We start from the raw sequence: 13,530 nt of genomic DNA, 5'->3' as shown, positions 1-13,530 counted from the left end.
CAAATCAACAAAATCAACACATTCAATTTTATCGATTTTTGGTCAAATAGGTTATTTTGGCTAAATCAGGTTAGTGTTTGATTAAAATGGTTAAGTTGCTTATCTGTTAAAATGAAATCCTTGACTGAACCGATTAGCTTGATTTACTTTAATATATAATTTTGGCTTAACAATAAAATGGTATCTAAATTATACTAATCTTTTTAAATTAATAATTTTTTTTTTGCCTACTTAAACTATTAAGTCATTACCTATTTTATCCGATTGTAATCCTGTTTGAAAAAAAATCAGCCAATCATAACTTCTCATGTATATTTCTATTTAATTTAGTCTTTTTTTTTTTCGTCAAACAAATTTTATCAAATTTTTTTACATTTTCTCATCAACCAAACATTAAAATAAAGATGAAACTTTTAAGGGTAAAATGGGTCACTTAGCATTCAACAACGGCTTTTCAGCTCGAATTTTGATGGGTTTTCTTCATTCAAGCCAAATTACGTGTATTTCTCGGGGTTCAGAGGCTTGATTGCTCATAAAAGGCGTAGAGTTACAGCTGCTGCTTCACTCAGTTTGGGTGCTCGAAACGGCATTTCTTCGAGCGTTGGGAGGATCATGAACGAGTTCAATAGAGAGATTAAGTTTCATTGTGAAATAATCCCGATCGGGTTTGCTTCGATTCGGTTCGATTCCTAGGATAGCAATGGAGTGAGGGATGACGGTGGCGGTGTTTTGGAGGTTGAAGGTTTGCCTTTAAATGGAGTCGAAGTTGAGACCTCAAAAAAGTTTTGATTTTGATTAGTGATACTGGTGGGGGTCATAGAGCTTCCGCTGAAGCTATTAAGGCCGCTTTTATGAAAGAATTTGGAGACGATTATCAGGTCAATTTCTTTTTTGTTTGGTTGCAAAGAAAATGTGGGCATTGGGCAAAAGTAAAATTGAGAAAGTTCATTTCATTTCTTTATTTTTTGGTCTCAATATAGGCATATTTCAGTTTTATTTTTCTTTATGTTTCTGCGGTTTTTATTCTATCTATTAAAGATGGTAGAAGCAGTTGAAGCTTGAAAATGATAAAATGGTGGAAGTTTTGTATAAAGAAGTAAACAATTTTTATTTGGTGTTTGGTTGATGAGAAAATGTAAGAAAATCTGGTAAAATTTGTTTGATAAGAAGAAAACATAAGAAAATGTATAAAATAAATAGAGATTTACGTGGTGAGTTATGATTAGTTGAATGTTTTTCTAACGAGATTAATAGTTAAAGTAAAATGAGTAATAGTTTAATAGTTTAGTTAATAATTCTGACCAAAAAAAATTTAGGTATCAATTTGGAAAAAGTAGTATAATTTAACTACTATTTTGTTGTTTAAGCCTATAATTTTTATTTATTTTAAATACATTTATAATATATAATGTGTTTATTTTAAGTGAGTTTTAGTTCAATTGATATTATTATTATTGTAACAAGAAAAATTAGCCTTGTGTGATGGAACGCATTTTTCTAGGATATAATATAATTAAGCTTAATTCAAATTATTTTAAGCGAATTTAGATTATTTATAAAAAAACCCAAAATTAAATTTAAACCCAACAAAAAAATTAAATTTAAAAACCCTAAAACTAATTTTACCTAAGCAAAATTATATCTTTATAATTGATATTTATCTCATTTTTTGATTAATATAAATTAATTTTATTGTTAATTAAATTTTATTTAGAATTAATTTAATAGTGAAATATAATATGTAAATTTCGATTAATCAATTTATTGAGTTTTAACTGAGTTGACATTATTGTTATTGTGGTAACAAAGAGGATGCAAGTTCGAACGTGCTTAAGTGTAATTTTTTTTCTCTGATTTAAGGGTTGAGAAAATGATATAGGTAAAAATAGAAAAAATATATATAAAAAAGTTGATTAATTGAATGAAACAACCAATGTTACGTTGGTTAAGACCTATAACATCCCCAAATTTCCTAGAGTTCGGAACAGTGAAAAATCTAAGGTAAGTTAATCAAAATTCGAAAAAGTCATAAATTAGAAATTTTTAGTATTCTGATATAGTGAGGATAGATGTTGAAGATACTCGGAAAAGTCTATATATTGAGAGAAATAAATTCGGGGTATTGACTAAATTGCAGGAAAGTGCAAGGTATTAGGGCCAAAGTGAGGAAATTAAAAGGTAGAATGATTAAATTGAAGTGATGGAAAAGGAGGAGGGACTAGAGGTGAAAATTTACCAAAAGAAAGGATGAATCTTCCATGGACTTGTAAAAAAAAAGGGGTAAAATGGTAATTATTAGAAACAGATAATTGTGGAAAGTACTAATTATAGGAATTAAATGCAATAAAGTATAAATGAAAGAGTAAAATGGTAAATAACATGAATATATTTTTTTGATAGATTTTTTTTATGGAAAAGTGTAGCAAAATGTGAAAAAGATGGGAAAAAGCTATAAATAGTCATCTTCCCCAAACCACCATCTTAAGTTTTGTTTTTCTTACAAAAAAGTTCTTCCCACCAATACCAAGCTAATTAAGTTAGTTTCTTTTAAATTTCTTCACAATTAGTGAATGAAATCAATAGAGAAGAGTAGTGGCTACATCAATTTCATTAAGCATCCTTGGTTGTATTAAAGGAGAGAGAAAATAAGAATTAATAGAAAATTCAAGCAATTAAGGAAAAAATTATGAACTTCTCTTGAAATATGAGTTAAAATTAGTTAAATAACATAAATTATGATATGTAAGTATGATTTTAATGTAAAAATGTTGTGTATTTTGATATGGAAAATAAAGAAAAGTGAAGGAAAGTAAGGATTAAGTGGTGAATAAGCAAGAAAGGAGCCAAAGGAAGAAGAAATCTTGATTTCAAGCCTTGAAGAAGAAATCTTGATTTCAAGCCTTGAATTGTAAGTACAACTAGAATCTTATTTATTTTGATTATGTATTTAATGGTTAGGATGAATATAAGCTTAATATGATGTTTATTTTCAATTTTATATGTTAAATAATTGAACAATAAGACATGGTAATGATTAAGTATTGGGAAATAATGAATTGATTACATAATATATGATAGTGAAAATGAAAGAAAGGTGAGAAAATGTTAAAAGTGCATAAAATGACTAAATTGTAATAAATACACAAGTTAATAGAATTGCAATTATTATAAATAAATGAATATATGAAGAAGTAAAATGTACATGAATGATGTGTAGAATGGTATGAGAATGTTATGAAAGTGTAGGATGAAACATGAGAAAAACAAAGACTAAATCGTTAAATATGTAAAAGTAATATGAGTAAGATATGATAAGAGCTAGTGAAGAATTATAGAAATTATTTTAGAAAGTAAAACATGCTATATGTATTAAAAGAAATGGAGGTTCTATTTATTGAATTGATGTTCTAAGGATTTAAATTGAGAAATATGCAAAAATATTATGTGAAATGTATAATAATAATTACTAGTGGGTTATAAAAGATTATTAAATATAGAGACAAGTTACATGTGCTATTGAGAGTGGTAGATATAATTATACTAAATATTGTTACAAGGATTAAATTGTGAAAAGTATAAAAGTGATATGTGTGCATGATATGATTTGCCTAAGTAGACAAGATAAGAACTATTGGGATATAAATGGCATGTCATTAAAGAAATTTTAGAATGCTTGTCGCCTTGCGCTTTAGCATCTTATCATATCAGCACATCAATGGACCCAAGAAAAATAGTAAATTTTTATTTTTTGTTATTCCAGTAAATGGCATGTACATAGGTAAGTATTTTTGTAAGAATGCATCAAAAGACTAAAATGTAAGGTGTGAAACTTGTTTAATTTATATGAGATATTATACATGGATATGAGTTAGATGTTAGAAATATGGAATGAGAGATTAAAAATGCAAAGAAGATAGGAAAATTGATATAGTTTTAAACTGTTAAGCAAATAAGGCTAAATGGTCAAAAGGTGAAGGACTAATTGGGAAAATTAACCCAAATTGAAAAGAAATCATTGAATGACCAAGGGTAAAGTATCGGCATGTTGAAGAAAGTATAGATACTTAGACCAAAATATAGATACTTTGAGTAAAGCATCGATATTTGGGGTGATACCAAAGCTATAGTATTGATACCTTAGTGGTGGTATCAATACTTGAGCTTTGTTTTACGGAAAAAAATTACTCGATTTGGTCTGATATTGTAGTATTATGAAAACAACAAATTAATAGGTTTAAAATATAATCAGATAAGGGTTTGGATAAATGATTTAGCCAATATTACTTCAACATTCAAATGGGACAAACTTTATAGTAGAATTGGGTATAAAAATGTTACAAGACTTATGTTAAATGATTAATCGGTTAAATTAGAATATAACAACTATTCCGTATCTTAAATCTTTTACAATAATCATTTATAATGCCCTAAACTCGATAACAGTCACCACACACTTGTAAGGAAAATATTAAAATTTGTAGTCATAATAGTTGCTCACGGAATTTCAAAACATTTAAACCCATTAATCACTGAAGTTGAAAACATTAGGAGTCACCAAAAAATTAGGCTACCACTACTTTTCATATTCATAACCCATATATATTATATTGATTTATTCATAATTCTAAACAGTTAATTTTCTAAATTTACAAATGTCTCAATTTGGTCCATTTCAGCTTGCTTTTCTTTCTTTCCAGACTGTCAAATAATGATTTCTGTTTGACTTACAGCATCAAACTAAAAACAGGAGGGAAACGATAGTGATGGAGGAAGGAAGTGGGAGGCATTTTTTTTTCTGAAATAAGTTTCAACATTAGTGATTATGCAGAAGCTCAACAACACATCCAAAAAGAGAAAAGGATCCACTGAGATTTTATCTTGTAATTAGAAAAATCAAGCCATAAAACTTTTAAAACCAACTTGTAATAGGCCCATTTAGCCCGGGCCTAAAAAAACCAAATAAAAAAAATAAACCAAAATAAAAAAACCAAAATTAAAGTCCAAATACAGTCCTCATACAAATTGTAGCATTTTACAAATAAACCCAGCCCAATTACTAAATAACCCAAATCCCAGCCCATTATGGCCCGAAATAAACTACCCTAAATCTAAATTCGTAAGGCCAAATAGCCCATTTCTAAAATGAGCCCAAATGGCCCTGATTTTCTGTTCCAAAAACTAGAACCCTAGTCATTGCGTTGCAGCAACGGCCTTCGCCCTCAGCAGTTCGAATCACAGGACCCGAGCAAGGTTCAGGAAACTTTTGCGGTTACTCCAGTGCTGTACGTGCGCCTTCGTTCAGCCAGCTGGCTCCGTTCGTACCTACAACAAACTAACAAACCACAACAGGTTGATAGCAAATAGATCTAAGGGAAATTTTCTTGTACTTTTATTATTATTCTTTTTATTCGGTTATAAAAAGCCAATGAAATCGAATGTAAATGGGATCTTTTCACAAAAAACACATTACACACTGAATACAAAGAAGCAATCAAAAATTAAGGTGATTTCAGATTTATTTCTCCATGTTTCGATTTGTTTTTTTTTGTTCCGGCACATAAATCTTTCACGCAAAATATAAGAAGGAAACGGACTTATCTTTTCTTTTTTTTTGGAAGAACGCCTTCGAGTCCTTGTTTGCTTCGTTGAAATCGAAGTTCAAATGGGGATTATACGACTCCAGATAGAGTCAGATTTAGCACCGTCCGTCGAGTATAGAGGCAAAACGGCAGTTGAAAGGAGCCTTCGGTTCGGCCGGATAACAGAGAGAATAGCTTAGGTTTTGTTTTGTTTTTTAAAATGAGTAGGTGTCTCATTTTAGGGTTTATTTTTTGTTTTTATAAAGGGCATCAGACATCGTCGTTTTAGGCAAACTTCAATGGCCTCAAAACGGCATCGTATAGGCCGACCCATTTCAACCCGATCCACTGGCCGTGAAGATCCGCGCGTTTTGTTTAAAGAGAATAATTGCGCAATTAATCCCTCCCTATTGCACCGACTTTTAATTTAGCCCTATTTGAATTTTATTTGTTTTTTAAAATTGCCTCTGGATTTTGCGCGTAAACTCAATGTGGTCCTCGCCTGAACGCAACGTTTTGGATTTGGGACATTCGCGGTTTTAATCCTTGATCATTTGAGCGCATTTTACTCCGGTCCTTAATTTTGTTTTAACAATTTGATTTATTTGTAAATTATCCTTCTGATTTTGTTTTTATTCCAATTTAGTTTCTTAGTTTATAATTTTTTTGTATTTTTATGAATTATTCATCATTTATTTTTTTGACATATTATCTTAGTATATTATTTTGAATTATTTTATTGATTTCACTATTTTAGTTTCTTTTCCTTTTATATATTTTCGTTTAGTTTTATTATATAATTTATTTATTTTAAAATTCTCTTTTATGAACATTTTTTGCTTCAAATATTATATTATTAATTTTGTATATATTATTTATATTAAGCTATTTGTATTTTATGTATATTTTTTTTCATATATATATTGTTTTGTATATCATTTATATTGTTTCGTTATAAAATTATTTTTCTTTTTACACTTATATATACGTAAATGTTTCTATATCATTAGTTTTTAATTGTTGTATATATTGTTGATTTTATATTATTTTATGAATTTTCTTTTAAATCTATTTATGATTGTACATTTCTTTTTTAAATCTATTTATATATAAATATTAAAAAATCTATTATGTATATAGTTCATATTTTATATATTATTTAAGTTATCTTTTATTATATGTATATTGTCAATTTTAAATAGATGTTTCGTTTTCTAAAAATATTTTGTACATTATTTGATCCAAGTTTCTTGTTCCATAATATTTCAATAATCATTGATATATATATTTATATGTAAATTATTTCAATTTTTTAACATGCATTGTTCATTTGTAAATTTTTTTTCATATAGTTTTTAATTTGTTTTGTATTGGCTTCTAGTTTTTATATTGTTTTGTATATCGTGTGTTTTCATATTGTTTTATTATTTCAATTGTTATTCATCTATGTTTGGAAATTTGTTATATTTATTTCTAATTTGCTTCTTTGATTAAGTTTTCATTATTTTGATTATTAATGTTTGTTTTTTTCAAAATAGGGTGTGAGCTCATTGCTATTATGTGTTTGTTAGCATATTGTCCCATGTTTATAATTTCGTTTTTTGTTTGCAAATGTTACTTTGTAATTTGTAGCTTTTTGTTTTAAAATTAATTATTCCATTTTATTTCAAGTCAAATTAATGCGTTTTGAGTTGGTTTTACAATTGTTTATTTGAAAATTCACTAAAACAAAAGTAATGATTGATGTTCGGGAATTCGAGGAATCGTGCCCTACCGTGCTGGGTTTCGATTTTCCGTTTGTCCAAAATAATCAAATATTCCTTTGAAATTTCATCCGTATTTTCTAAATTCTAAAACAAGGCAATGTTCAATGATTGGAAATTCAAGAAATCATGCCCTACCGTGCTGGGTTTGGGCTTTTCGTTGAACTAAATAATTGGGCATCCTTTTGTAATTTTCAACGTATGAGCTTTTAGAAGTCAAGAATTAATCGTGGTTTCGAAGGTATAAAGGACCGTATCCTATCATGCTGGATGTGATGCTGTATTCTTTTGAAACAAGAGAACTTGAGCCATTTGAACGTTTTAAAAGAAATCATATTTCAAAGTATTATATTTAAAAAATCTTAGACATAAGGACAATACTTAATCAATTTGGTTCCAATTTTGGGGGTAGCAAGGGTGCTAATCCTTCCTCGTACGTAATCGGCTCCCGAACCTGTTTTTTCAAATTTCGTAGGCCAAAGTTGATTTAAATAGAGTAAAACGTTTTATCAAGTGATCCAATCACAACTAAACCAAAGGATTGGTGGCGACTCCACTCGTTTTAAGGTCGATCCTCGTTTTTTCCTAAAATAAAAAAATGGTTTCGACAGCTTGGCGACTCTAGTGGGGACCAATAAGAAAGTTAGGCCGTCAAATTGATTATTTTCTGTCCTTTTGTCGAAAATTAAAAATTTGATTTGAAAAATCATGATTCTTTGTTGCATTTGTTTGCATGATTGTTGTGGTCCAAGTTTTGTAGACTATTGCGTTGCATCGCATGACCGTTGTGGTCATACCTTTAAGTGGGAGTGAGAAACTAAGCATTCGTGAGGTTTTCACCTCCGCATGGGCTAGTGTATTACTTCCAGGATACATTCGTACCAATGATTTCATGAGATTTTCCTCTCCGCATGGTCATAGAGAAATGCATTCCCCTGAACTGAACTCAATCCATATGAGCTTATAATGGGTGATGATTATGGAATCTGTTAGTTCAAGTACGCTTTCTCTAAAACCAAGCTACATATAGTGAACCTTGAAAGTCCACCTTAGGTAGAACCTTACTCAAATTTAGTGGTCTCCTGAATAGGTATTTTATTTGTTATTTATTTCTTCTGTACTAACGTGTTTTGTTTTTGTTTTGTTGATAACTGCATTGAATTACATCATCATAGAAAGGAGGTGTTGATTCATATTTGATTGCTAAATAGAACAGTTTGTCATAAGAAAACGAATTTCTTGATAAAGTGGATTATAATACGGCCGTCTGAATATGGTCCAAGTAAACACAACGGAAAAAGGCTGATGGTTTGCGGAGGAAAACAAGATTTTACCTGAGGATTCAAGCTGATAAAGATTATTCGAGAGTCGTCGTGTCCCGACTTTCTTAAAGGAGCTAATCAACATCGCAAGGACAACAAGTCGCAGTCTGGATCAAGCAAAAAGGAGCTAGTGGATGCATTTATTGGAAGCTTGCACGATTTGACTTTTACGAAGAAAAGGGATCGATGACTTCGCCTAGAATATGAAGTCAAGGCCGTATATGTAATCTGTTTTATGTAAAGGAATTTTTTTTCTAGAAAAGTTGTTCTAATAGAATTGAATTTACCTGAGGATTCAAGATGATAAAGATTATTCAAGAGCCGTCGTGTCCTGACTTTCTTAAAGGAGCTAATCAACATCGCAAGGACAATAAGTTGAAGCCTGGATCAAGCAAAAAGGAGCTAGTGGATGCATTTATTGGAAGCTTGGGTGATTTGACTTCTACGAAGAAAAGGGATCGGTGACTTTGCCTAGAATATGAAGTTAGTGCCGTATATGTAATCTGTTTTATGTAAAGGAATTTGTTTTCTAGAAAAGTTGTTCTAATAGAATTGAATTTAAAATCAACACCTTTCTTTCTTTTACATTCATTCCATGCATTTGCATTGCATTGCATCATCTACATTAGATTTTTACAAAAGGGATGCTAATTAATTAAAATCATTTCCGTTAATCTGGAAGCCGATAAAAACTTACCAACCAAGTGTCGTTACGGTATTCGTGCTAAGACAAAAGATATGGACCAAAGATTGGAAAAACTTGAACAACTTCAAAGAGAGGTGCAAAACTAGTTACAAATGCAAATGCAAGAGTAACTGGCAAAGATCCAGCAAGATATGAGAGACCAGGTGCTAGAGTCTCAAAGGAATATGATGAATTAGTTGTCCCAATTGCTGACTAAGGGGCTAGGAAAAAGGAAAAGCTTTATAATCAATGTTAGGGAGGACAATGAGGAGCCTCTCTACCCTTTGGGTTTTACCCCAACAGATGCTCAGATATCTCCGCAAGGTGTACCTATTATTAGAGCCCAACAATATCAAGCTAGTACCTCGGCACCAGTGGATTACCCAATAGGCTCAAGCTTCAATCTGGGGAGCCATCCAAGCAATCCTGTAGTTCCTGATTTGGATGAAATGGAAAAAGCAAAGATGGGATTGCCAAAACAACTCGAGGATCAGAATAGGTGGTTGGAGGAAAATTTTAAGGCAATGAAGAATGTTGACTTCTACTGTGAGATTGACGCCAAGGATCTGAGTTTGGTCCCCGATCTAGTATTCCCGCCAAAATTTAAGACTCTAGAGTTTGAAAAGTACAATGGGACTAGTTGTCCTAAAGCTTATATCACAATGTTCTGTCGAAGAATGACAGGATATGTTAATAACGATCAACTATTAATACACTGCTTCCAAGATAGTCTGATCGGGTCAGCAGCTAAATGGTACAATCATTTGAGTCGTGCTACAATCAATCTATGGAAGGACTTAGCACAGGATTTTATGAAGCAATATAGCCATGTAACAGACATGGCACCCGATAGAATTACTTTGCAGAATATGGAAAAGAAGCAAAATTAGAGCTTCAGGCAATATGGCCAAAGATGGAGAGAGGTAGCAACACAGGTCCAGCCGTCTCTTCTTAAAAATGAGACCAAGATGCTTTTCATCAATATTCTGAAAGCCCCATTCATTGACCATATGTTGGGAAGTGTTACTATGAGCTTTTCAAATATAGTAATGTCCGGTATGATGATTGAAAATATGGTAAAAAGTGGGAAGATAGATGCGGGAGAAAGCACTAAAAGGTCAACCCTGAGAGACAAGGAAAATAAAGTGAACATCGTAAGCATGCCTCCCAAATTGGTCAACATAGGACAGCCAAGGGTTGTAACCATCGGTTATCAAGGCTCTTTAAGGTAAGAATCCAACTCGAGGCCAAATACAGAAAGACTCTAGTTTACACCCATTTCGATGTCATATAAGAAGTTGTATCAGAATCTTTTTGATGTACATGTGGTGTCTCTGTTCTACTTGAAACTCGTGCAACCTTTATTCCTAAAATAGTATTATGAGAATGCTCAAAGTGAGTACCACGCGGGAATAACCGGGCACTCAATTGAAAACTGCACTACATTTAAAAAGTTGGTCGAAAGGTTCATTGAAATGGAAATTGTGAAGTTTGAAGATTCTTCAGAACCTAATTGCTCTGACAATAAAGCAAATGCGATATTTGAAAGTGGGTGTAAAAGAGTTGTGATGCCTTGAATAAGTCAAAAGCCTGAAAGAAATATCGGGGAATCTAAATGACATATCTGAGGAGGGAACCGAGGAATAAAAGTTTCCAAACCCTTATGTACTTGGAGATGTTTTGAATAATGGGACTGTGGAAGAGGTCCCTATATTTTTAGAGCTGATTTAGAGTAATGTTCAAAACGTTCTTGTTGCTTTAAGCCTAGGGGCAATAAGAATCCTTTTGTGAAATAGGCCTGTGTTCAAAATCTTTATTTCAATCAAAATGCATCTTTTTGAGTAAATGTTCTTTCATTCTTGATATATTCTTTTGTTCTTTGGACCACCTTTTAAATATGCTTTTATTCTTCATTCTTGATCATATCATACAAATAATCATCATTAGAATCACTTATTCTTTGGAAATATGCCTTTGTACTTACAATAGGTCCTTAGATATCAATGACAGGAGTAACGCTGTAACTGACCCCCTTTTGGGGTGAGATATTTGTTTAAGTGGATCTTAGGACTTTGAAGATGACATAAATTGTAAATTATCTCTTGATTTGTTAAGGATGGTAGAACAAGATGAAAAACAGATCCTACTTTACGAAGAGTCAGTGAACATTGTGAACAAGAGGCAAAGATCAGAGCCTGAGTCACCGCAAAGACAAAGCGAATTGTTATTGAGTTATTCTAAGAATTCAAAGATGTCTTCGCATAATCATGTCAAGATATACCTAGAGATGCAAAAAAATGTCTATACGGATGTTATAAGGACATATGTTACTGGTTTCATGGTAGAGGTTTGGGTACTATTGATTTACCATGGAAGGGGATTGTATCAGTTAGGCCGTATTTAGGGAGACAAGATTCATGTGTTTTATTCATTTCTTCACACACTTTTTCTATGTGGGGCATGGATGTTATTAGGCCATTCTCGTCCAATATACATTGATTTATCTTGGCAGTCATCGATTACTTCACGAAGAGGGTGAAGTTCGCTTCATATGCCAATATTACAAGGTCAATAGTCATGAAATTTCAAAAAAAAAAGGTACCGACAAGTAATGTCAGAAAAGATCATGACTAATACAACTGCACAATGTAAAAAGTTTGCAGTTTGTTCAAAGATCTGACGTCATATCACGGTGCAGTAAAGGCAGCCAAAAAGAAAAATAAAAATACAAAAAAATAATAAAACAAAGGTTATAGTGAAAGTCGGCTGAAACTTGTAAAGATTGGCATAAAGAAGTTACCATTTACCCTCTATGCTTATCGAACGTTGGCCGGGACCTTCTCCAGGGCAACACATTGGTTTATGGGATTGAAACGGTTTTTGAAAACGAGATTCTTTTTCACCGAATCCTGTCAGAGTTAAAGTTGGATAAGGCAGAATGGTTCTAAGCTCGATATGATCAGTTGAAGAGAGAAGATTCTGTCATGGTCTAATGTATCAGAAATGAATGATGTGAGCTTACAGTAAAGAGGTTCATCCTAAAAAATTCCATGAGGGGAACTTGGTATTGAAGAAGATCATTCCTATACAAAAGAACTTCAAAGGAAGAAATATGCCAAACTAGGAAGGACCTTATGTAGTAAAGAAGGCCTGTTCTGGAGGAGCATTGATATTGACTGAAAGGATTTGCCCAGTTCAGGGAATTCAAAATTCAGTCAAAGAGTATTATACCTAAAAGGGAGATGCCAAGGTGAAAACCCGCAAAGGGCGCCTTGAGACTTTTAAAAAAAATAATAAATAAATAAATAAAATAAAAAAAGAGAGAAAAATTCAAAAACAATCAATCAATCAGAAAAAAGAGAGAAAAAAAGAGGAGAGGCCAAGGCGAAAACCCGCAAAAGGCGCTTTGAGACCAAAGGGGATTTGAGTGGAACACCCGTAAAGGGTGGCTAAAATTTGGATTAAAATGGGGCACACAGTAGTCTTGCTATGCCTGAATTAACAATGAAGAAGTATCTTACGTCTTGGGGCATCGACAAAGTACTCCAGATCCTCTAAACTCACATTGAGCTCAAAATGGTCCTCAAGAAGTTGGTATAGAGAAGCTCAAGCTACGATATCTGGGGCACCTAGTTTTCCAGTTTACCCACTTTTGAATTTGCTATTTTTGGTTATCTTATTCTTTTCAAGATATGTTCCAATAAATTTCCTTCTTAATTGCATTTGCTATCCTTGATTAACTTACTTGCTTCAAGCTATGCTCCTAATTAATTTCCTTCTGGTCCATTGTCATGATCTTTTTCAAGCATTTTACATTGAAATAATGATTTATGGACTAATAATACTTTCATAAAAGGGGTTTCGCATATTACTCTAGAAGCTTCTAAATAATGCACGAACCCGAAGCAGGACTATTGTTCAAAACTCACCAAGCTTAAGGGTTGGAAATATTTAAGCCCAAATTAAGGTTATCTCTTTGGAATTACTGTTAAAAATATTGGTTGAGCAAAAAGAAAATTACATTGGTGTTATAATCCCGGCAAAGAACGAGTAATGGGGTTATTCTCGAGAAAAAGAAAATGGTATTCTGTATTCATGTAGATATCAAGCATTTACATCTGTTCATTATACCCAGGGAATGGTGTAACAGATCAAATTAATTGAAGATGATGCAAATCCTA

Source organism: Gossypium hirsutum, chromosome A13, assembly GCF_007990345.1.
Source record: "Gossypium hirsutum isolate 1008001.06 chromosome A13, Gossypium_hirsutum_v2.1, whole genome shotgun sequence".
In the NCBI taxonomy this organism is placed as follows: Eukaryota; Viridiplantae; Streptophyta; class Magnoliopsida; order Malvales; family Malvaceae; genus Gossypium; species Gossypium hirsutum.
This window is presented reverse-complemented; position numbering follows the sequence as displayed.